Source organism: Camellia sinensis, chromosome 13 (genome assembly GCF_055761805.1).
Source record: "Camellia sinensis isolate YWXY chromosome 13, ASM5576180v1, whole genome shotgun sequence".
In the NCBI taxonomy this organism is placed as follows: domain Eukaryota; kingdom Viridiplantae; phylum Streptophyta; class Magnoliopsida; order Ericales; family Theaceae; genus Camellia; species Camellia sinensis.
Window position 1 is genome coordinate 57,790,962 of NC_138973.1, and position 21,464 is coordinate 57,812,425.

The 21,464-nt window shown below is 45.2% G+C and overlaps 2 long non-coding RNA genes across 2 annotated transcripts; one reads left to right on the forward strand and one right to left on the reverse strand.

The window, feature by feature from the left end:
• Positions 1 to 3,197: 3,197 nt before the first annotated feature.
• On the reverse strand, positions 3,198 to 7,092 carry LOC114290299 (uncharacterized). The gene is made up of 3 exons (XR_003638964.2): positions 6,963 to 7,092; positions 6,250 to 6,386; positions 3,198 to 3,478 (listed from the first exon to the last, which is right to left on the reverse strand). It is a non-coding gene; the product is annotated as an uncharacterized LOC114290299 (long non-coding RNA).
• Positions 7,093 to 7,548: 456 nt separating this feature from the next.
• LOC114305007 (uncharacterized) lies at positions 7,549 to 10,961 on the forward strand. Its single transcript, XR_014348893.1, has 2 exons — positions 7,549 to 7,676; positions 10,544 to 10,961. It is a non-coding gene; the product is annotated as an uncharacterized LOC114305007 (long non-coding RNA).
• The last annotated feature ends 10,503 nt before the right edge of the window (positions 10,962 to 21,464 follow it).

The window sequence follows — 21,464 nt, forward strand, 5'->3', positions numbered from 1 at the left end:
AATAATTTTCTGGGTACCAATAAAAACAAATAATCTGCCACACATTTCTCAGGCTATAAGCCCCGTTGGATCCAATACCGAACTAAGAGTCATCCTCAGGGTGGCACTTGGGCCTTTTCTCAAAGACGATCCGATTGAAGGTCACCTAGTTGTTTTTAAAGGTCTGTTCCTTACAATCGTTGAGCACTAGAGTCATCACGGCCCAACCCGGATCTGTTCCCTAGTGGCCAGAGTCCCCACACACAGTGGAATAATTTCCCTGGACTAAATACACACATGGTCCCAATAATCAATACACATCAGTTTCGCAAAACATGGTAGTTCATCATTATAAACATGAGACCAAAACAAATAGTTTACAGTATGCCAAGTTCACACATGTTTCAGAAATAATTTGATTCAATTGATAATATAATAATTTATCAAAACAGTTTAATCATGAAACAACAATTTAATTTTTCCAACAGTTCAGGGTAGGGGAACATTTATAAAAATATGTAGCATGAAACTACTCACCTGAAACGCAATAATATAATCCTTGAATAGAGTGTAAAAGTCTAACTAGTGGCCTGAACCAAGCATAAAAACTACGCGTCATAACTAATTTAAAAATACTAAAAAAAATAGGAACTAAGTAACCTCAAACTAAAGCGCACTAACACGGCTCAACCCAACTCACCGTTACTCTTAAATATTACCTAAGTTCATATTCTTCAAGGTCTAAAATCACCCAAGACATAGATTTCGATCGAAACTTAACTAAAAATAACTTTAAGATGAAACAGTGTTTTAAACAAGTTTTCCCAATCTATTCGCTAACTTTGAAAATTACAAAACCCACTCCACGCTATTCGAAAAATTCCAATAACCTCCAGATATGATCTAATATATCCTAAGTTTCAAACCCAATTGGTTTCACTTGATTTGCTTATCAAAATAATTTTCTACAATTTATTATATCCAAACAGGTTGTTTTCTACAGCACTTTAAAGAAATTGATGGTTCTCTTAATATACACGAGCAATCAATGCAAGGCCAAAAACATACGAAACTAGTCTCGTAACCGGTTCTAATGACACTAATTTGATAATTTTTGGATTTATACCCAAAGAGAACAACAATCCCGAATTTACTGTTTCGGACTGGTTTCCTGGACAGATTTGAATACCTCAATTTATATGGATTTCGACTCCCAAAAATTATGAAAAAATTCAGATACGCAATTCAATGTGTAATTGATCTAATGTAAAAAATTTCAGATTAAAATTCATCCGTTTGATATGGTTTCTTGATTTTTAAAGTTGACGATTATGTGCAGAATTTTTTTTGAATTAAGAATTACACTCATTCTTTATACATCAATTTTACTCCTCAGATTTCTTAACAGCATATATATATACACAAAATACATACACCTACAATCTCTCCATCAATGAATTAAATAACAACATTATTAGGATAAAGAACAAAGAAAGAAGAGAAGAAAACCTAGGAGGTCACACAGCACAACACACCCAAAGCGCTCCTTCTTGGCTACAACAATAATCTTGATGATTGAAAAACCCCTCTCTTTCCTTCATAAACCCACGGCTGCTAGGGCTGCTAGTGTTGTGGAAAACAATTATAACAAGAGTTAGGGTTTGTGTTTATTTTATTTTATACTAGTGGTGGGCACACTTAGGTCAAATAGATAGATAAATATACAAAATACATATATAAGTTACATGCAACTCAAATGGTAAGAGCCTAAATGGTAAGAGCCTAACTTATTAATTATGTGGTCTAGAGTTCAAGTCACACCCTCTTCTCCATTTTTTATTTTTTTTAATAATAAATCTTGCTTCTAAATCAATGACTTTCACCATAAATTTATTTTAGGTTTAAAATTAATTAAAAGATCCTCCAATAATATTTAATTTTATTTTTTTTAATAATAAATCTTGCTTCTAAATCAATGACTTTCACCATAAATTTATTTTAGGTTTAAAATTAATTAAAAGATCCTCCAATAATATTTAATTTGCACCTTAGAATTCATCACCAAAATATTTGAGATTGTAATATTATTATTTAATTATTTACTTAATTTTTATATTCGGGTTCTCAGACTGGTTTGACCTTCCACTGTTTCATCTTCCAGATTGATCTGGGCAGGAAATACGGCATGCAAATGCGCAACATATACAGCAAATGTGACTGGCAGCAGATTCAACATTGTATCCATTAACATCCCATCCCATTTGATGTGGAGAACAATGAGTTATTATGCATTGTGTGCCACCAATTCTTGGGCGACTCAAACTATATATGCTTCCAATGCATTTTTGTGGTGCACAAATCATGTGTCCATTTAATGCCAAAAGAGATCCGACACCCTTTCCACCCTCAACAACCTCTGGCCATAGTCGCTCTGGAGTACAGTAAGGATTGATTGTGCAAAGCCTGTTGTAGCTACCAGCACTCAGGCTGCGCCTACAACTGTGCTGTGTGTGATTTCAACCTGGGCCTTTCATGTGCTTCTCTAAAGCCCACCCTTCACGAGCACCTTCTTCTTCCAATGGACCAACATATTAATGAGAAAATCACTAACTTCAAGTGCACAACCTGCCGCTCTAGATCTGTTTCCTTTTATTTTACTTTTCTATTTTTATTATTATTATTTTAGTTTATGAGAATTGATAAAATAAGGTATCAACACCTACTTTGATATGATGAATTCTATCATGACTTTAGTACTTTAGATTTTTTTTATTTTTAATAATAATGTGTTTCTAAACGAAATTTGTGTCTATTTTATTAATAGACTCAAAATAAAGTAAAATTTATACTATAAATATATTTTAAATATTACGTACATATTAGTGAATTCTAAAAGTTAAAATTCTATTTTTAATAAAATTAGCCACATGCTATGTGATTTCCTCAGAAAGCCAGACAAAATGCAGTATCAACAGCTTTGTAGGGATATTTTCCTGCGTTGCGTCCCCTGTAATCTAAATCTCCATGTCAAATGTATCCCAGCACTACCATGCACTAGAAAACATATATTGTCGCAACACAAACCCTCCCTTATAAGTTTAGCGTCATGATCGACCAATAATCTTAGATTACCTACGGCCCCTATTAACAAAATCAATTGTAGTATAAATTACGGGGCTTAGTGGAAGCAATGTAAGCCTTGAAAATAATCCATTGAGTTGTGCTTATATGAAAAGATCTCATATTATAGCTGTGCAACCATTCAATGTACATACATCACAAAGGTTTTAAACATTTGATTCATACATCAAAACTCCACAACTTATAATTAAACAAAAACCCTATATACAAATACCAAAACAAGATTACAAAACAAAAAGAGGTTAGACTTTGCTTGGCCCACTCGAGCCCAAGCTTACTCCTTCTCGGAAACTCGTCAAGAGGTTGACACGGGGTTGACTCTGAGGCTTACTCTAACCTTGATGCTCAGCTTGCTCACCTATACATACATATAAATAGTGAGCTAGGGCCCAGTGAGTAATAACAGAATAAAGAGGTCACATGAATGAATTTCGATAGCATTTCAAATATCAATTTCTAATTCTATTCGAATCTCGATATCAATAACCATTCCAATCAATTTACGTGGCACATCCAATAGAGTAACAATGCATCAATGACAATAGGACCACAAGGGTCATTCAATGAGACCACGATGGGTCATTCAATAAGACCACGATGGGTCGTTCAACACTCCATATTCAATGTGACCACGTTGGTCTAACATCAGAGATCTCTGTGTTTCAATTATTCAATGGGCCACAGTATTGTTTTTCCCAAGCGAAGGTCAATGGGCCATGATATTGTTTTTCCTAGGCAAGGGCCAATGGGCCATGGTGTTGTTTCCTCGAAGGGCCTCACTAAAGGATACCATAAATACATTTTCAAAAGGGAACTTCATTCATTCATAAGAAAATAATGTTTCAATAAATCATTCCATCAATCATATATCAATTTCGAGAACAATAATAGTTTCGAAAATAAATATAACTTAAATATATCTTTATAAAGTTACTACTCATAGTGGGTTAAGTTGATGCTAGGCCTCGAATGTCCACCTAAACAAAATACATAACAAATACACAATTGAAGCACCACTCAAAATCCATTTCACTTTAAGTAACTCTCCTTATGTGTTTCTAAGTCATTCCATGGTTATGTGAGTCCAATTGGTGCCTAAGAATACTTGAAATGATCTGAGGATACAAATATGCACTTAAAAGAGTTAGTCAAAATTTGTTGAAAATGGAGTCTTTGCTCGAGCGCAACTTTGGTCGCTCGAGCGGTCCGCAAAACTCTGCAAAAGTATTGGTTGCTTGATTTTTACACTCAACAGTCGCTCGAGCCAAGCACTAAGTAAACATGGATTCACTCGAGCGCACACTTTGTCACTTGAGCCACTATGCAATTGTCTGCAAAACTTCTGGGAGTTTGAATTTTACGCTCGAGCAACACTTTCTTCGCTCGAGTGAACTGGTTGAATTCTGGAATTTCCACAATTGTGTTTGAAACTCAAAACTCATCTTTCAAGTGTAAGACTTGCATGGCTCATTCAAAAAACATAGAAAAACATGGTGAAACATGAAAATATAATTAATTGTAACCACTTGTCCAAAATCATGGTCCATTCTCAAATTTGAACTCAAATTTTAAGCTATAAGTCATGCATGTCTTAACTTGAATTCTCTTCCTTTCAAAACATAACAAGATGACATGAAATGTATAAAACCATGATGAACCTACAAGTTCTTGTCTTCTAGACCTCATGCATGTATGAAACTCAAGAAATCTTAACTCAAAAATGAAGGATCATGCATGCATGTACATAACTCAACTCAACTGTTCCAATTCATGGTAACTCTAGCCTCCATTATACATTTACATGTAGATGAACTTAAGAACTAGATGAATTCAACTTCTATATAGTTTTTCTGCTAGCTAGATATATGCTATTGAACATGGTGTATGTAGCTGCTATGGAAAACATAACAATGATAGGCTTGTTTTTGTATGTGCTAGCTAGATATATGCTAGCAGCAATGTTTTAGTTGGTTTGTTTTGTATAGCTTTGGTAGGCCCAGGGGTATACCCCTTGTATTCTTGTAAGTTTTCTTGCTTTTATTTATGACTTATTCACCCAAAGGGAAAAAAAAAAAAATCAAGTATAATCTAGCTTAATTCTCCAAGCCTCCTCCAAATCTCGTTCAAATTCTCCTTCTGTCTCTAAAGTGTTGAGTTCACCCTCCTATCTCTCTCAAAATCTCAGCTCATGTTATGTTTTTTGAGTTCATTTGAGCTTATGTAGCTCATATATATATGGGTAATTAGCTTAAGTTAATTAAGTTTACTTAGAAGTAATTAATTCCACTTAGTTTTGATTAATTCTAATTATTTTGATCCAAATCAAATTTTAATTAAAGTTGCCAAGAAATTCTAAATATTCTAATTAGCCTATAGGGCTAGTAAATTTTGGTTTCTGAAGCCGTTTGGACTTTCAATTTCTGATTCTAAGTTGATAAGTAAACAGATATTCCATGTATCAACAAATAATCACGAAATTAAGCATGTAATTACACATTCAATCAGACAACCATGCAATCAAGCTTATTAAAATACTAAAATATAATACTACGGAGGTCAGGGTCATCACATATATCTCACAGGCATCTTCTCACCCTCAATGATCCTCTTCCCGAAGACGATTTAGACGAGTACTGTTGTGACACTTGCGAGAAAGAAAGAAATCCAAAGCTTTCAGTTTATTATTGTGCCAAAGGCAAATTTGTTGCTCATATTGAATTGAAAGTTTAGTCCCCGAGGTAAGCCTGACAACAGTCTTACATTAAACTTCTACAATAATATTTGAGAACTCTAATTTGAGAGTTCTAATGCAATTCTAATGATGTGGAGAGTATCCATGTGAAGGTGGGGCCCACACTCCTCTCTCTCTCTCTCTCTCTCTCTCTCTCTCTCTCTCACCCCACTAGAGTTCCATTTAGAGCTCTCAAATTAGAGCTATATATCATTACTCTAAACAAAAATGTTTTTTACGTACTATTTCCTTAGAAAACAAAAATGTTTCCAAGAATAATCAATTTTCATAATTATAGTTGTAAACTGAAACTCTTGTTTTCAAGGTCATACCACTCAACAATATAGTTCATTCGTTGTACTGATCACGCAATTGATGACAGTTTACACAGGCATTACCTGATGAAGAGTCAAATGTGGCTCAACAAATTCAAGAAGCAGAATTTATCCTTTCTGACTCAATGGCTAGCGAAGATTGGGACGAGGAAGATGATGCAGATCAAGAAAGTGATGCCACAGATTCCAGCCTTGCTGCCCTGGACAATGAAATAGAAGAACTAACAGCAAAATCAGAGATACTCAAGCAGGAACAAGCCCGTCACATCTTGCTGTCAAATAAGAAATGCTCCAATGAATGAGGGTTCAACATCAGATTTTCAATGTTAACATGCATATAACACAAAGGCACAAGTTACTGGACTTTGTGTGTTGGTGGTTCCATTTTGACTAGCTTATATTGAAGGCCATCTATAAATTACCTTTTTTCCTTTTTATTGAAAAAACCAAATCAGTCCAGTTGATAGAAGTTGGGTTGATTCAGTTGTTAAATTTATTTGGGTATTTTGTACAGTGGATGAGAAACTGTGACAGCATCTAACTTACTTGTGGATGAAGGGTCTTGAGGGGAAAGATAAGGTCAGCAGTCTAATAAATTAAAAGAGTGGATCACTGAAATGTGAACTCATCTGAAAGTAAAGAAAACAGAGCGAAGTGTTGCAAAGAAACAGAGGAGAAAGAAATGGAGATTCAACATTTCAGCCACAATCACCCACTAACCCCTCATGAAGAAGGAGAGCTGAAGACAGCAGTGAAGTGTTCTTGCTGTGACTTACCCATCTCAGCTCCATTCCACGGGTGTACCAAATGCAACTTCTTCATCCACAAGTCCTGCGCTGAGCTCCCTCGAGAGCTCGATCAACTACACATCTTCCACCCCATACACCCTCTGACCCTCCTCTCTCGACCCCCTCGCAATTCAACAACCTTCAAATGCTACGCTTGCGAGAAATCTCGCAGAGGCTTCATCTACCATTGCTCACACTGTCAACTTGATCTCTGCATCAATTGCGTTTCACTAGTACCTCCCTCCAAAAACCCAGATGAGTATCACCAGATTCAACTCCCAACCCACGAACACCCCTTCATTCTATGTCCCAAGGATAAAAAATTCATCTTTCCTGCATTGATTGCCACCTACCCGTTGAAGAGGATTCGCTCTATCTGTGCCCAATCTGCATTCTCTTCTTCCACCAGTCATGTGCCGACCCACCACCAAAGATCAACCACCCATTTCACTCAAACCACCCTCTGATTCTCCTCTATTGGACATCGGATTGCAAGTCGATTTCTTTTCGCTGCAACGCATGTGGGAGACATGGCAGTGGCCGGACTTACTACTGCGCCGATTGCGGTTTCAACATGCACGTTCCGTGTCCTCGGCTCATGCCCACCGTGAAGCCTGATATTCACCAACACCCTCTTGCTTTCTTCCAATTCTACATTGATATTAGTTTAATTTGCCAAACTTGTGATAGAAGATTGGATAGGTGTAAGAATTTATGTATCTTATTGATTGATCTCTGATTGATGTTTATTCTGTTTACAATGATTCATATATAGAAGAGAAGAAGGTAGTAGGTGAAGTGTAGTGGAGGTGGTAGGTGGAGTGTAGTAGGTGAGTGTGAATTCTAACAGCCCCCCGCAAACTCAAGGAGGATAGAAACTAACCAACTTGAGTTTGAAGAGAGGAACAAAACAAGAAAATACAGAAAAATAAAAAAGGATAGGAGACACTGTATGGTCGTGTCAGACCGTTGGGGAAAGCACTGAAAGGTGGTGTCATAACGTGGTAGAGGACACTGGATGGTGGTGTCATAACGTTGTAGAGGACACGGTAGGGTGGTGTCATAACGTGGTAGAGGACACTGTATGGGGGTGTCATAACGGAGTAGAGGACACTGTATGGTGGTGTCATAACGTGGTAGAGGACACTGGATGGTGGTGTCATAACATGGTAGAGGACACTGTATGGTGGTGTCATAACGTGGTAGAGGACACTGTATGGTGGTGGCAGACTGCTGTAGCAGATAAAGTCTGGACAGTTGACGAGGTCACACCGGACCGATGGAGAAGCTAACCGGAATCAATGTCGGGACAGTTTATGGGGTCATGTCGGACCGTTGAAAAAGACTAACCGGAATCAAATGTCGGGACAGTTTATAGGGTCATGTCGGACCGTTGTAGATGCTAACCGGAATCAAATGTCGGGACAGTTTATAGGGTCATGTCGGACCGTTGGTGAAGGTGCACCCTCAAAAGGCGTGCCCAATTTTATCAAAAGGCGTGCCATCAAAAGGCGTGCCCACTTTATCAAAAGATGTGCCATGAAAAGGCGTGCCAGTTTGTCGGATGTCAAGAGGCGCGCGATGCGCGTGGCTGGCTCTGTGTCATGGTCTTTATAAACCGAAGCGGAGGAGGCAGAAACTGAGACAGAAAAACTGAGAGAAACCTCTGAAAATTTTGGCAGTCTGAAACACTCTTGAAACCCTGCGCTGAAACACTGAGCAACCCAAAAACATGGCCTCTTCTTCCCGTCCAGCTACCCAGAACCTGCTCACGCTCTTTCCAGAACTGAATGAGCCCACAAGAGAAATAACTGGTGCGGTGGCCAGGGAACCGCAACCAAACACCTCTGGTTTTGCTCCATTGAACTTTCCGATGCGGTCGGTGGAGCAAAGAATGGCAGTGCAGTCGGATGTGGAGGCCAATCAGTATACTCTGAAGGCATGTGTGGAAAGCATGACGGCGGTTACAAACCTGTCGAACCGGCTGCAGAGTAGGACAAATGAGGTGCAGCATGTAAACTCCCAGCTGGCTCTGCTCCAACGCATGTATAAGGATGCGCGAGCAGAGATAAGCGTGCTAAGGGCAGAAAACAAGGAGCTGAAGCGGAAGGCCACCGTGATGTTCCGATTTGGAGGGCCGCCATATGCGGCAGTGGAGGAGCAGGGAGTAAATGTGCTCGGTGGCGTGGGAAATCCGGAGGCAACACCGGCAAGGGCTGGCCAAGACGGAGGCAAAAAGAAGAGACCGGCGGCAGAGTAGAGAAGGGATGTCGGTGTGGGGCCGTCTGCAGAAAAGAAAACAAAGCCGTTGTTGTGGGTGTTGGAATTGCCTTTTTTTTTTTTTTTTTTTTTTTTTTTGGTTTGCTGTAAAATTCTGATCGGGATTGATCCCCGGCTATGAATAAAAGATGGTTGTTGTGCAAAAGGCCTTGGTATGCATGTAATGTCGCATGATCTATATGCCCCAGCTGATAGAGCCTGTGCTAGTGGTGTGGACTTGGTCTCTTTGGATGAGGAGAGATGTTTTTTTTTTTTTTTTTTTTTTTATAATAAAAAAAGAGATATATATAGAAATATATAAAATAAAGGAAGTGGGGAACAAGGGAATTTTGGGCGGTGGATGCAAAGGGAGGAGAGAGAGTGGGGATAGTGGGTCTGTTATGGATAGAAGGAAAGTGGGTGGTGGAAACAATGATGGTGGGGGACAAAAAGAGAGAGAGAGGGAATATACCAGAGAGAGAGAGACGGATAGTGGGTCTGGGGTGAACACGCACACACTCTCTCTCTGGGCCAAACCGTCAAACAAAACAGAGAGCTTAACAATGATAGTTTCAAGAGGTTCTGCGCCGGCGCGGCTGTTATTGACGTCGCAAGGTTGTGGGCTGAGGTGTATGGCACCTTATGCCTGCTCGGGAAAGGAGCTGGGTGTGGTTCACGCATTACGCTGGGCTGTTTTGTGCCTTCCGACGCCGGTGTTCTGGCTGGACGGGAGGGTTGCTGGGGAGGTGGAGCAGCTCGAGTTCTCCAAACCACTTTATCAGCATCAGCAGTTTGGAGATAGAAGGATTTTGAAGCAGAAGAAAAATGTCAGGGGAAGAGGGTGTTGTTGCAGCTGAGGCACCTGCACCTGCACCAGCTCTCGGTGAGCCTATGGACATCATGACTGCCTTGCAGCTTGTGTTGAGGAAATCATTGGCTCATGGTGGGCTTGCTCGAGGACTTCACGAAGGTGCCAAGGTGATTGAGAAGCATGCTGGACAGCTCTGTGTTTTGGCTGAGGACTGCAACCAGCCGGATTACGTTAAACTTGAGAATTAGAAAATTTGGGTTTGTCCGGCGGACGGCCAAAGCGAGGCTGCCGTCCGCCGGTGAAGCGGAAGCACTAAGTTCTTAACCTTGCTTACCTTGCTCTGATACCATGTAAGAATTTATGTATCTTATTGATTGATCTCTGATTGATGTTTATTCTGTTTACAATGATTCATATATAGAAGAGAAGAAGGTAGTAGGTGAAGTGTAGTGGAGGTGGTAGGTGGAGTGTAGTAGGTGAGTGTGAATTCTAACAATAGGCCTTGTTTTCGTTGCGTAGAGTGTGATTTTAGTCTCCACCTTGATTGTTTTCCTTCATTGTCGCATTTCGTCAAACACGTAAGCCACAGACATTATCTTACCATTACTGATTCTCCAATCAAGGACTATTCGGATGAAGATGATGATTCGGAGTTCTACTGTGATGCTTTTGAGGAGAGAAGGAATTTGTATGATCGCAGTTATTATTGTGCGGAACCGGAATGCCACTTTGTTGCTCACATTCCACATTAAGTGCCTCATCTCTGAGGTATATGCCTATCTTTTACCCATTTCTTCAATGAATGCATCAATATGTGTGTTCTATGGTTGCATCAAATTGGAATTATGAAGTCATTTCCCATGGAAGAAGTTGGAAATAGTTGTGATTGATGCCGGTTTTCGATTGATCTTTCACTCAACATTTGGCTTAAAATTTTATTTTTTTTAGGACAGGCGGCAAGGCATTGTGTTACAATTGTTGTATTTGGGAATTGTAGGAATTCAGGTGTCATATAAGGTGGACTAGCAAAAGAGTAATGCTAAGCAAGTTTTTCTTCCTATTTGGGCAAGTTCTTTATTTAAAGCCAAATTTCTATCAGATTCGACACGGGTGAGTATGTAGTGGAGAGGAGGTTAGTTGGAAGAAAGGGGCAATATTTATGGAAGGGAATAGACTTGCTCTTAAAAGCATTTTGTCAAGCCTTCGTACACACTTCATGTTGTTATTTAGCATTTAATTTTGATGATAAATAGGTTTGATTTGAACAGCTGTGGAAGAATTTCTTAATGGGATGGTTCGGGAATGATTGGTGTGCTCTTTTTTTGGAGACATGCACATTAAAGAGTTAGGGAATGTGGTTGTCAAGGTATGCAATGGGAAGCAAGAGTACATTTTATTTCAATAAAAGATTGAATTTTATTGAGTATATGCAAAATTTACACACCTATAAAAAGATAACATCTTGTTACCAACCTATACACTCAAAAAATTAAGCTATACAAGAAAGCTATCCAATCAGCTCAAAAAGCAAACAGATCACTAATCAAGAATCAGTTAAACAAACAATGGCAATCAAAGAATATTTATAGTTACAAAACCAGCAACAAGCCATCAAAATGGGAAGCAAGAGTACATGAATGGGAAGCAAGAGTACATGATGCAGTTCGTCCTAGGTGGATGGGTCGGGCTGGTCCAAGCTCTTCAAGTTCCGATCCAGGCGGATGATTCCACCAGATGACCTGCAAGCAAGTCCAAAGGGGAACGGGGTAGTCTCCCAGTGAACCCTCCGGCGAGCAAATCAGTAGAGGAAGAAGGAAATATAGAGAGAAAGAGAGAGATAGAAAAGCTTAACCTTCCTCTTGTCTTCGATTCTTGCTTATGTCCTTTGGTAATCATTTCATTGTCCCTTGCGACGTGCCCCCTTCCGCCGAAAGCCTGTGTCGTAGCTTACCTTGTTTAGGGTGAGGGGGCTCTGTTCCGACGGGGAGGTGTTGTCGTAATAAATGCTGTGATGGGCTGCATTAATGGTGATGTGTTGTGGCAATAACTCTGCAGATCTTTGTCTGCTGATGTGGCCTGTGTTTCACTTGCCATGTGCCCGAATGTCATTGGCCCTCCATGCCCAGATGGCCTCCAGCTGTCCTGGGCTTTGCCAGTCGGGTTATGCTATGGGTCCCAAGCGATGGGTTTGGGGTTATTTGTTGTGGGCTGTAAGCCTTATGGGCCTATCCATGTCAGTAGTCCCCCATTTCCGAGTGCAGCTTTAGTCCAACGAAGGGAATAATAATAAGGAAGAGAAGTGTGAACCGAGCGGAGAGGCCGACCGTTAGGCGTGCCGATCGTGAGGCGTGCCGACTGCAAGGGTGGCCGAGCAGGAGGGGTCGACCGTGAGGTGTGCCGACCGCAAGGGTGGCCAAGCGAGGGGAGCTGACCGTGGGGGTGGCCGAGCGGGAGGGGTCAACTGTGAGGCGTGCCGACCGCGAGGCGTGGCCGAGCGGGAAGGGTCGACCGTGAGGCGTGCCGACCGCAAGGGTGGTTGAGCGGGGGGAGCTGACCGTGAGGGTGGCCGAGCGGGAGGGGTCGACCGTGAGGCGTGCCGACCGCGAGGCGCGGGGCTCAAAAAAAAGGGGACGTGCCGTGTGATGATGTGAAATGGAAAGGACAGGGTAAGGGGAGGGGACAGTGCATCGTGGCCATACACGTGGCAATATCGTGGGGGAAGTGAAGCGTTGGAGCAGAAATGAAACGATAGGTCACGAGGGGGGTTTTGAAAAGGCGATTTTGGCAGTTGATTTGAAAGGTTTTTAAACGGGCAAAAATTAATTTGGATCCATGGAATACGGGTAAACCGTGGGTTTTTGGTATAATTCGTTTCACCTACCTTTTTACAAAAACTCAAAATACCCAAGTGTTAATTCCTTCATTGCGCACGACACACCTTTACAACATTTTCTCAACTTCCTTGCTCCTGCGTCAGAAGTGATTCGTAAGCAAACCCTAGAAATGGCACAAGAAGAAGTGGGAAATGTGAGGGTGGACCCCCTGGGAGACGATGATGCAGAGGAGCTAGCAGCGCGATATAGGACGGAGACACGAATGATGGGGGTGGGGGAACCGGTGGGACAATCGCAGGCGTCGGCCTTGATAGTGGCTCCAAGGCCAATAAGCCAGGTAGAGCTGGATCAGTGGCACACTAAGGCTGACAAATCCACAATTACTGAGGCGAATTTGAAGGCTATCAGGGAAAAATACCAGATTCCGGCTGAGGTGGAGTTATTACTACCAACATCAAGGGAAAGGTCGTCTGATGCCAGGCCAGGGGAGTTTTCCCTTTACGAGGAGGCGCTAAAAGGTGGGTTGAGGTTGCCACTGCCCCAAGTGGTGGTTGACGTACTGAACCGTCTGGAGGTAGCGCCGGGGCAATTGATGCCCAATGCATGGAAGATTCTGCTGGCCTGTGCTAGCGCGTGGCCCAAGGCGAATGGAGGGGAAGCCATGGCGGTAGACGAGTTCTTTTCCTGTTATAAGGCTTCGGGGCAACAAGAGACGTGGGTCACCCTACAGGCAGTGATGGGGAGGGGGTTGGTGGCGGGGCTGCCGACATCGATCAAGGGGTGGCGGCCACGGTGGTTCTACGTGTCTGCCAATGGGGGACTGGGAGTGCGCACCATCTGGAAGGTGCCCATTAGGTCGATGGAGCCAAGACTGGGGGCAGCGGCAGAAGAGAGGGTGAAGGAGTGGATGGGGAGAGAGAAGACCAAATGGGACAAGCTTGTTCAGTCGTCCGCATTGTTTGAGGCAGGGTTGGGACCCCAGACGAGGGGTGGGGACCTCGATCGAGGAGAATTGGAGGCGAGAAGAGAAGTTCAGGAAGCAGAGGATCAGGCCATACTTGCCAAAGCCACGAAGTTAAAGGAAGCGCGAGGAGACCGACCGCCTCAACCGATCGCGCGGGAGAGGATCCGACCGTGCCCAAGGCCGCTAGGGGGGAAGGACTTAAGCAGTTTTGAGCCACGACCGCCCCCAGTAGATCCTGTAAAAGAACAGGCCAGAAAGGAGGGGGAGGCTCTGAAAAAGAAGAAGAAAAAGAAGAGGAGTGCCCTAGAGGGAGCTGCAGATGAGTCTGGGGCCAAGAGGGCTAAGGTGGCCCCAACTGAGGTGGAGGCCCCTATGGCCAAGGATACCCTAGAGGTGGTGGGGGTCACCCCAACACTGGAGGTTGTGGAGACTGCCCCAACAATGCAAGTAGGAGTTGGGTTGACTGAGGCTGAGCCGAGCGGGAGGGAGCAGACCCAAAGGGGCCCTGCACCCCAAGAAGGAGGGGTCCGTCTGGCCACGACAATCTATCACGCTCGTGCGGTAGCTGAAAGGTTGGAGGGAGAAGAAGGCCCAGCCAGGGCGGGGGCAGACCGCTTGGTGAAGATTGTGAAGGAGATAGCCCTGCGCTCGGCATCCGGATTCAATGAGGCTGACGTGCTGAGGGGGTTATGCTCCGCCCAAATGGAGGTAACCACCTTGGCAGGGGCCCTTCTAAGGAAAGCAGGGGCTGCCAAGCTAAAAGCTGAAGAGGTCAAGGCCCAGTTGGCCAAGTTGAAGAAGGAGAGTGCCGACTGGAAGACTGCCCATGCTGAGCTGCAAGCAGTCAAGTTGGAGCTGGAGGACACACGCCGTAAGGTCGTGTCGCTCGAGTTCCAACTGGCTGGCGAACAGAAAAAGTTGGAGGAGTCCGAAAGAGCCTGCGCCGTTGCGGTCGAGAGGCATGAAGAGGCCATGAACAGCAATGAAGAGCTGGTCAGGCAAAAAGATGAGGCAGATGCCAGAATTGGAGATCTGTTGAAGGAGTTGGAGGATGAGCGCGCTAAAGCAGAGGAGGAGAAGGGGAGGCTCGTGAGGGAGTTGGAAGCAGAGAAGGCGAAGGCGATGGCGGAGATGGAGAGTCTGAGGAAGGGAATGGAAGAGGAAAAGGCAACGGCGGCTGCTGAAAGGGGGGCCCTGCAGAGAGAGTTGGACGAAAAGAGGGCGAAGGCGGCTTCTGAGAGGGCGGCCTACCCCGATCTGTGCGTCGCAGCAGTGGAGCAATACAAAGGGTCTCCCGAATTTTAGATGGCAGTAAATGCCACAGTCGCCAAGAATCTGGCTGGGCAAGAATCCGGAGGGGTGTGCCCATCAAGGACGACTGCTGGAGGTAGGACGGAGGCAGAAGTTATTGAGAGCTTCCAGCAGTCAGACTTCTACAAGCACGAAATGGCTGAGTTCTGGGACAGCGGTTGGAAGATGTTCAAACGCAGAGCTGAAGAGTTGTTCCCAGACTTGGACCTGAGTAGTGTAACGATTGGTGAAGATGATGTGGCCCAGACCCCCCTGGACGAGGGCATTGAAGAAGAAGAGCTTGTATCCAGCGAGGAAGAATAACCAAGGGAGATGAAGAGCCCCCTCTCTGCGTTTGTTTGTTTTTTTTTTTGTAATGAACTTGTGTACACATTGTAAATGAATAAAATTTCGTTTATGTTGTCAGTTGACTGTGTTGGCCTGTATTGTCTAAAATGAATGAAGTCTTGTCATAAAAACTGGTCATAAAAATTGTGCAATAAAAATTTCGTGCAAAGTTAAGTTAAAAGTTCCTCTCTGCAGAGTGAGATTGGATTTGTATGAAAATTGAAAAGATGATAGTGGTTTATTGAAAAATTGGATTATGAAATTGTAGAGCATAATATTCGAATGGGGTTAGTACTTCCAGTTTAACAAGTACGGATGAAGAATCCATGGATGAGGACAGAAAAGTAGGTTGCAAATCGTAACTAAACGGTTAATTGTAAACTTGTAGAGAAGAGATTGGAGAAACAAGCTGGGTGGGGTGGGAGATAATCTGATTAGTAAATGAAATACGTGAGAACACCTTTGGAATCTAACTAAGTAAAAACGTGGTCCTGGAATTGTGAATAAGTTTCAAAATGTGACTGAGTGTTAAAAACGTGGTCCTACTTTACGAAATTTCGTGGATAGGATGATCTCAGCATGGAGTGCTCAGTTCTGGCTGAGGCTTTGAAGTGCTCAGTCTGGCTGAGGCTTCTGAAGTGCTCAGTCTGGCTGAGACTTTGAAGTGCTCAGTCTGGCTGAGGCTTCTGAAGTGCTCAGTCTGGCTGAGGCTTTGAAGTGCTCAGTCTGGCCGAGGCCTTGAGTGCTCAGTCTGGCTGAGGCTTCTGAAGTGCTCAGTCTGGCTGAGGCTTTGAAGTGCTCGGTCTGGCAGAGGCCTTGAGTGCACAGTCTGGCTGAGGCTTTGGGTTCTCAGTCTGGCCGAGGCTTTGAGTGCTCGGTCTGGCCGAGGCTTTGAGTGCTCAGTCTGGCTGAGGCTTTGGGTGCTTAGTCTGGCTGAGGCTTTGAAGTGCTCGGTCTGGCTAGGGCTTTGAGTGCTCGGTCTGGCCGAGGCTTTGAGTGCTCAGTCTGGCTGAGGCTTTTAGCGCTTGGTCTGGACGAGGCTTTGAGTGCTGCAAGTGAAAGTGTCATGGGAGTGACATACAGACAGTTGAATTATAAAAGCTGAGAACTTCGGTCGGAATTTGCATTATGTATTAAAGAGGAAAATATAACAATGTTGACAATACAAAAGTATGAACTCATTGATAGTAACGCTTCAAATGTTCCATATTCCAGGGATGGGGGAGGTCTCGGCCTTCCATGTCTTGAAGTCGGTAAGTGCCTGGTCGTGGTCGGACTTTCACAACGTAGGGTCCCTCCCATTTGGCTGCCAGTTTGCCCTCGGTTGGATTCTTTGTGGCAAGAGTCGCTTCTCTCAAGACAAGGTCCCCTACAGAGAACTCTCATGGTCGAACTCTGCGGTTGCAGTGTGTTCTCATTTTCTGCTGGTACGAAGCCAATCTGACAGCAGCAGTCTCTCTGAGCTCTTCAATGAGGTCCAGGTCTGTTCGATGGAGCTCTTTGGTTGAGGCGAGATCCGGATGTAAAACCCTGGGGGTGGGCAGACCGACTTCTACCGGAATAACCGCCTCAGCGCCATATGTTAAGCGAAAAGGGGTTTTCCCGGTGGGAGTGCGAGCAGTGGTTCGGTAAGCCCAGAGTACATTTGGTAATTTCTCAGCCCAAAGGCCTTTAGCATCTTCGAGCTTAGTTTTGATGATTTTCAGAAGAAAACGGTTGGTGACCTCGACTTGGCCATTTGCTTGGGGATGACCGGGGGAAGAGAAGCATGGTTGAATCTGGAGATCTGCACAAAATTTTCTGTACTTCGCGTTATCGAATTGTTTGCCGTTGTCGGAGATGATGGCTTGAGGGATGCCAAATCGGCAAACGATCAATTGCTAGATAAACCTGGTGGTGTTCCGCTCGGTGATTGTGGCAAGGGGTTCGGCCTCGACCCACTTGGTGAAGTAATCAATGGCAACAATCGCGAACTTGGTCTGGCCTCGACCGGTGGGAAGTGGACCAACCAAGTCGATCCCCCATTTGGCAAACGGATAAGGGCTGCAGAGTGTGATTAACTCTGTAGGAGGAACATGGGGGATGTTGGCGAAACGTTGACATTTATCGCATTTGAACACAAAATCGGTTGCATCTTGATTAAGAGTTGGCCAAAAATACCCAGTACGGAGTATCTTGTGGGCAAGGGACCTGCCGCCTGAATGATTACCACAAATTCCCTCATGGATCTCCTGCATTACATAAGTTGCTTGAGCTGGATTAAGGCACCGTAGATATGGCCGGGAAAAACCGCGCTTGTACAATATACCATCGACAATGATGTAATTGGATGCTTGGGATCGGACTTTGGCTGCCTGCTGTTGGTCATCTGGGAGTGCCCCTGTGGTCAAGAATAGGAGAATGTCGGATGCCCAAGGGATGGGTTCGTTTTGGATGAACTGTACAGCTTGCAGGTCGGGTGAAATGGCCGGGTGGTATAGGTATTCGAGACGGACATCATGGTTGAGATTAGGATGGTCAGCAGAGGCCAGCTGAGCCATCTCATCTGCTTTGGAGTTTTCCGTCCGAGGTATGTGCCTGATGCGGAAGGTATTGAAGAGGCGAACAAGCGGGAGTGCCATATCCCTGTAAGCTCGCATTGTGTCTTCCTTGGCGTCGAAGTCCCCCGTCATCTGACCGACGACGAGTTGGGAGTCGCTGAATACTCGGAGGTGGCTGACACTAATGTCCTTGGCAAGGCGGAGTCCTGCTATCAATGCCTCATACTCGGCCTCATTGTTGCTTGCTTCAAATAAGAAACGGAGGGCACATTTGAAATAGCCGCCCTCGGGGGAAATGAGGATGAGGCCAGCCCCACTTCCTTCTCTGCTAGACGAACCGTCGACATTGAGAGTCCAAGAATGAGGATCTTCTGGCTCTGTTGGAGTTTGTGGGAGTGGAGAGGTAGTGGTTAGGGCCGGATTGGTGAACTCGAGGATGAAGTCAGCTACAGCTTGCCTCTTGATTGCTGTCCGAGGGCGGTAGGAGATGTCGAACTGGCTGAGTTCTACTGACCACTGCATTAGTCTGCCTGAGAGTTCTGGTTGCTGCATGACCTTTTTTAGGGGTTGGTCGGTGAGGACCACTATGGAGTGGGCTTGGAAGTATGGGCGGAGTCGTCTGGAGGCAATGACCAAGGCCAGGGACAGTTTTTCTAATAAGGGGTAGTTCTGCTCTGCTCCCCTGAGAGCCCGACTGATGTAATTGACCGGCCGTTGGATTGAGCCATCTTCTCTGAGGAGTGCTGCACTGACTGCGGTGCTCGACACTGCTAAGTAGAGGAAGAGGGGCTCGCCCGTGATTGCCTGTGAAAGGAGGGGAGGATTGGCCATGCATTGCTTTAACTGTTGGAAGGCCTCTTCGGATTCAGCTGTCCATTCAAAAGTCTGCCGAAGAACTTTGAAGAATGGTAGGCACTTATCTATTGCACGAGAAATGAAGCGGTTGAGGGCCGCCACTCGGCCGGTGAGTCTTTGAACTTCTTTGACCGTCCTAGGTGACTGCATCTCAACCAAGGCCTTGATCTTCTCAGGGTTAGCTTCAATGCCGCGCTGACTGGCCATAAAACCCAAAAACTTTCCAGATCCTACGCCGAAGGCGCACTTCTCTGGGTTGAGCTTCATCTGGTACTTGCGCAAGGTGGCGAAGGTCTCTCGTAAGTTAGTGAGGTGATCGGAGGAATGTTTGCTTTTGACTAGCATGTCGTCGACGTAGACTTCCATATTCTGGCCTATTTGGTGATGGAAAACGGTATTAACCAGCCGTTGATAGGTGGCCCCAACATTCTTCAACCTGAACGGCATTACACAATAGTGGTAGGTACCTCGGTCGGTAATGAATGATGTGTGTTCCCGATCAGATGTGTGCATCAGGATTTGGTTGTACCCAGAGAAGGCATCCATGAAGCTGAGCATTTGATGACCGGCCGTGGCGTCGACCAGCAGATCTATGCGGGGAAGGGGGTAGCTATCTTTGGGGCAAGCTCGGTTCAGGTCAGAGTAATCGACACAGAATCGCCATTTGCCATTGTGTTTGCGGACGAGGACCACATTGGACAACCATCTAGGGTAGTCCACATTTTTGATGAATTGGGCCTCGAGGAGCTTGTCAACTTCTGCGGCTATAAGAGTGTTGCGCTCCGGATGGAAAATGCGTTGCTTCTGGTGGTGGGGTCGAAAGTGGGGTTCGATGCTGAGGCGATGGGTTATGAAGGAGGGGTCAATGCCTGGCATGTCTGAATGGGTCCAGGCGAATACATCTCTGTGCTCGGTCAGGAGAGCGGTAAGGTCGGCTTTGGCTTGGGAAGGTAGTTGGCTGCCGATTTTGGCAGTTTTGATTGGGTTGGTGGGATCAATGTTAACTTCAACAAGTTCCTCCACAGGTTCTCCTCTGACCAGCTCGTCCTCGTCTCGGACGTCAAGCCCTTCGATGATCATGGCCTCTTTCAGCTTGACTTCTTTGAGTGAGGCGACATAACACTCCCTGGCCACGGTTTGTTCTCCTTTGACAGTTCCGACGCCGAGATCAGTAGGAAATTTGATGGCAAGGTGATAGGTGGATGTGATGGCTTGAAAGGCGTTTAGGGTTGTGCGGCCAAGGATGATGTTGTAAGCAGAGGGGCAGTCGACCACAAGGAAGGTGAGCAACTTAGTGGTCTGCCTCGGGTGTTCGCCAATGGTTATAGGTAGATCGATGGAGCCGATGGAGGTCACACGGTCGCCGGTAAAACCGACCAGAGGGGTTTAGAGAGGAGACAAGCTTTCTTCCCCAATCTTGAGCTGGCGGAAGCAATTGAGGAAGATGATGTCTGAAGAGCTGCCGTTGTCTATGAGAACTCGTCTGACCTTGTAGTTGGAGAGGACGGCGGAAATGACAAGGGGGTCACCATGTGGGTAACGGACTCCTGCACAGTCGATGTTCGTGAAGGTGATGGGTTCGATCCACTGTTTTGACTGTTTAGAAGGTCGGCCCACCGTTGCCACTGCTTTGTCTGAGCCCTGCCTTATTTTTCTAAGCTTTGCCTTCTGAGCCGAGCGGGATGGTCCCCCGCAAGCAAGGCTGCCTGAAATGACTCTGATTTCTCCGACTGGTGGAGGGGGATTGCCTGGAGGTCGAGGTTGTGGCGGTGGGCGATCATGGCCTTGGTTAGGTGGGGCTTGGTTCCGAGGTGGTGTATGCCGGCGATTGTTCCTGGGAAGGTCGGTTCTTTGCTTCTGCTGAGGGCGGGTGTCTGTGGGCTGAGGCGGCCCTGACGTATGAAGGTCTCGATCTGATCTTTGAGGTTAATATACTCGTCGGTGGTATGGCCATGGTCTTGGTGGAAACGACAGTATTTGGACTAATCTTTCCGATTGGAAGAGTTTCGTGAAGGTAGGGGCCACTTGAGGGGGTAGTCCCGCTGGATCTGATTGAGGACGTGTTCCATGGGAGAGTTGAGTGGTGTGTACCGCTCGAACCGACCGGGCAGTCGGGTCGGAGCCGACCGGTCAGCTCGGTGGGGTCGGTCATTATAGTGGGGTGTTTGGCTATTATACTGGGCGGTCATGGGTTCTGAGTCTTTCCTCTTGTCTCTGGGGGTCGGATTTTTAGTGATTGGCTCCTGCCAAGCGGCCAGAGAATCTTCAGCATTCATGTACTTCTGGGCTTTGGATAGTAGGGCTGCCATGGTGGTTGGAGGGTTTTTGGAGAGGGAGAAAAGAAAATCGAACGACCATAGGCCGGCCATAAAAGCCATGAGGATGACCTTGTCGTCGTTTTCCGCTACTTGAACGGCTTCGATGTTGAAGCGGGTGACGAAGCTGCGGAGCGACTCCCCCTCGGTCTGACGAATGTTAAGGAGTTGGGTGGCTGGGCGTCTCTGACGCTAGGCTCCGAAAAAATGGCTCAGGAAAGAGTCACTGAGGTGTTGAAAGGTGGAGACGGAGTCCGCCGGTAACTGGTTAAAC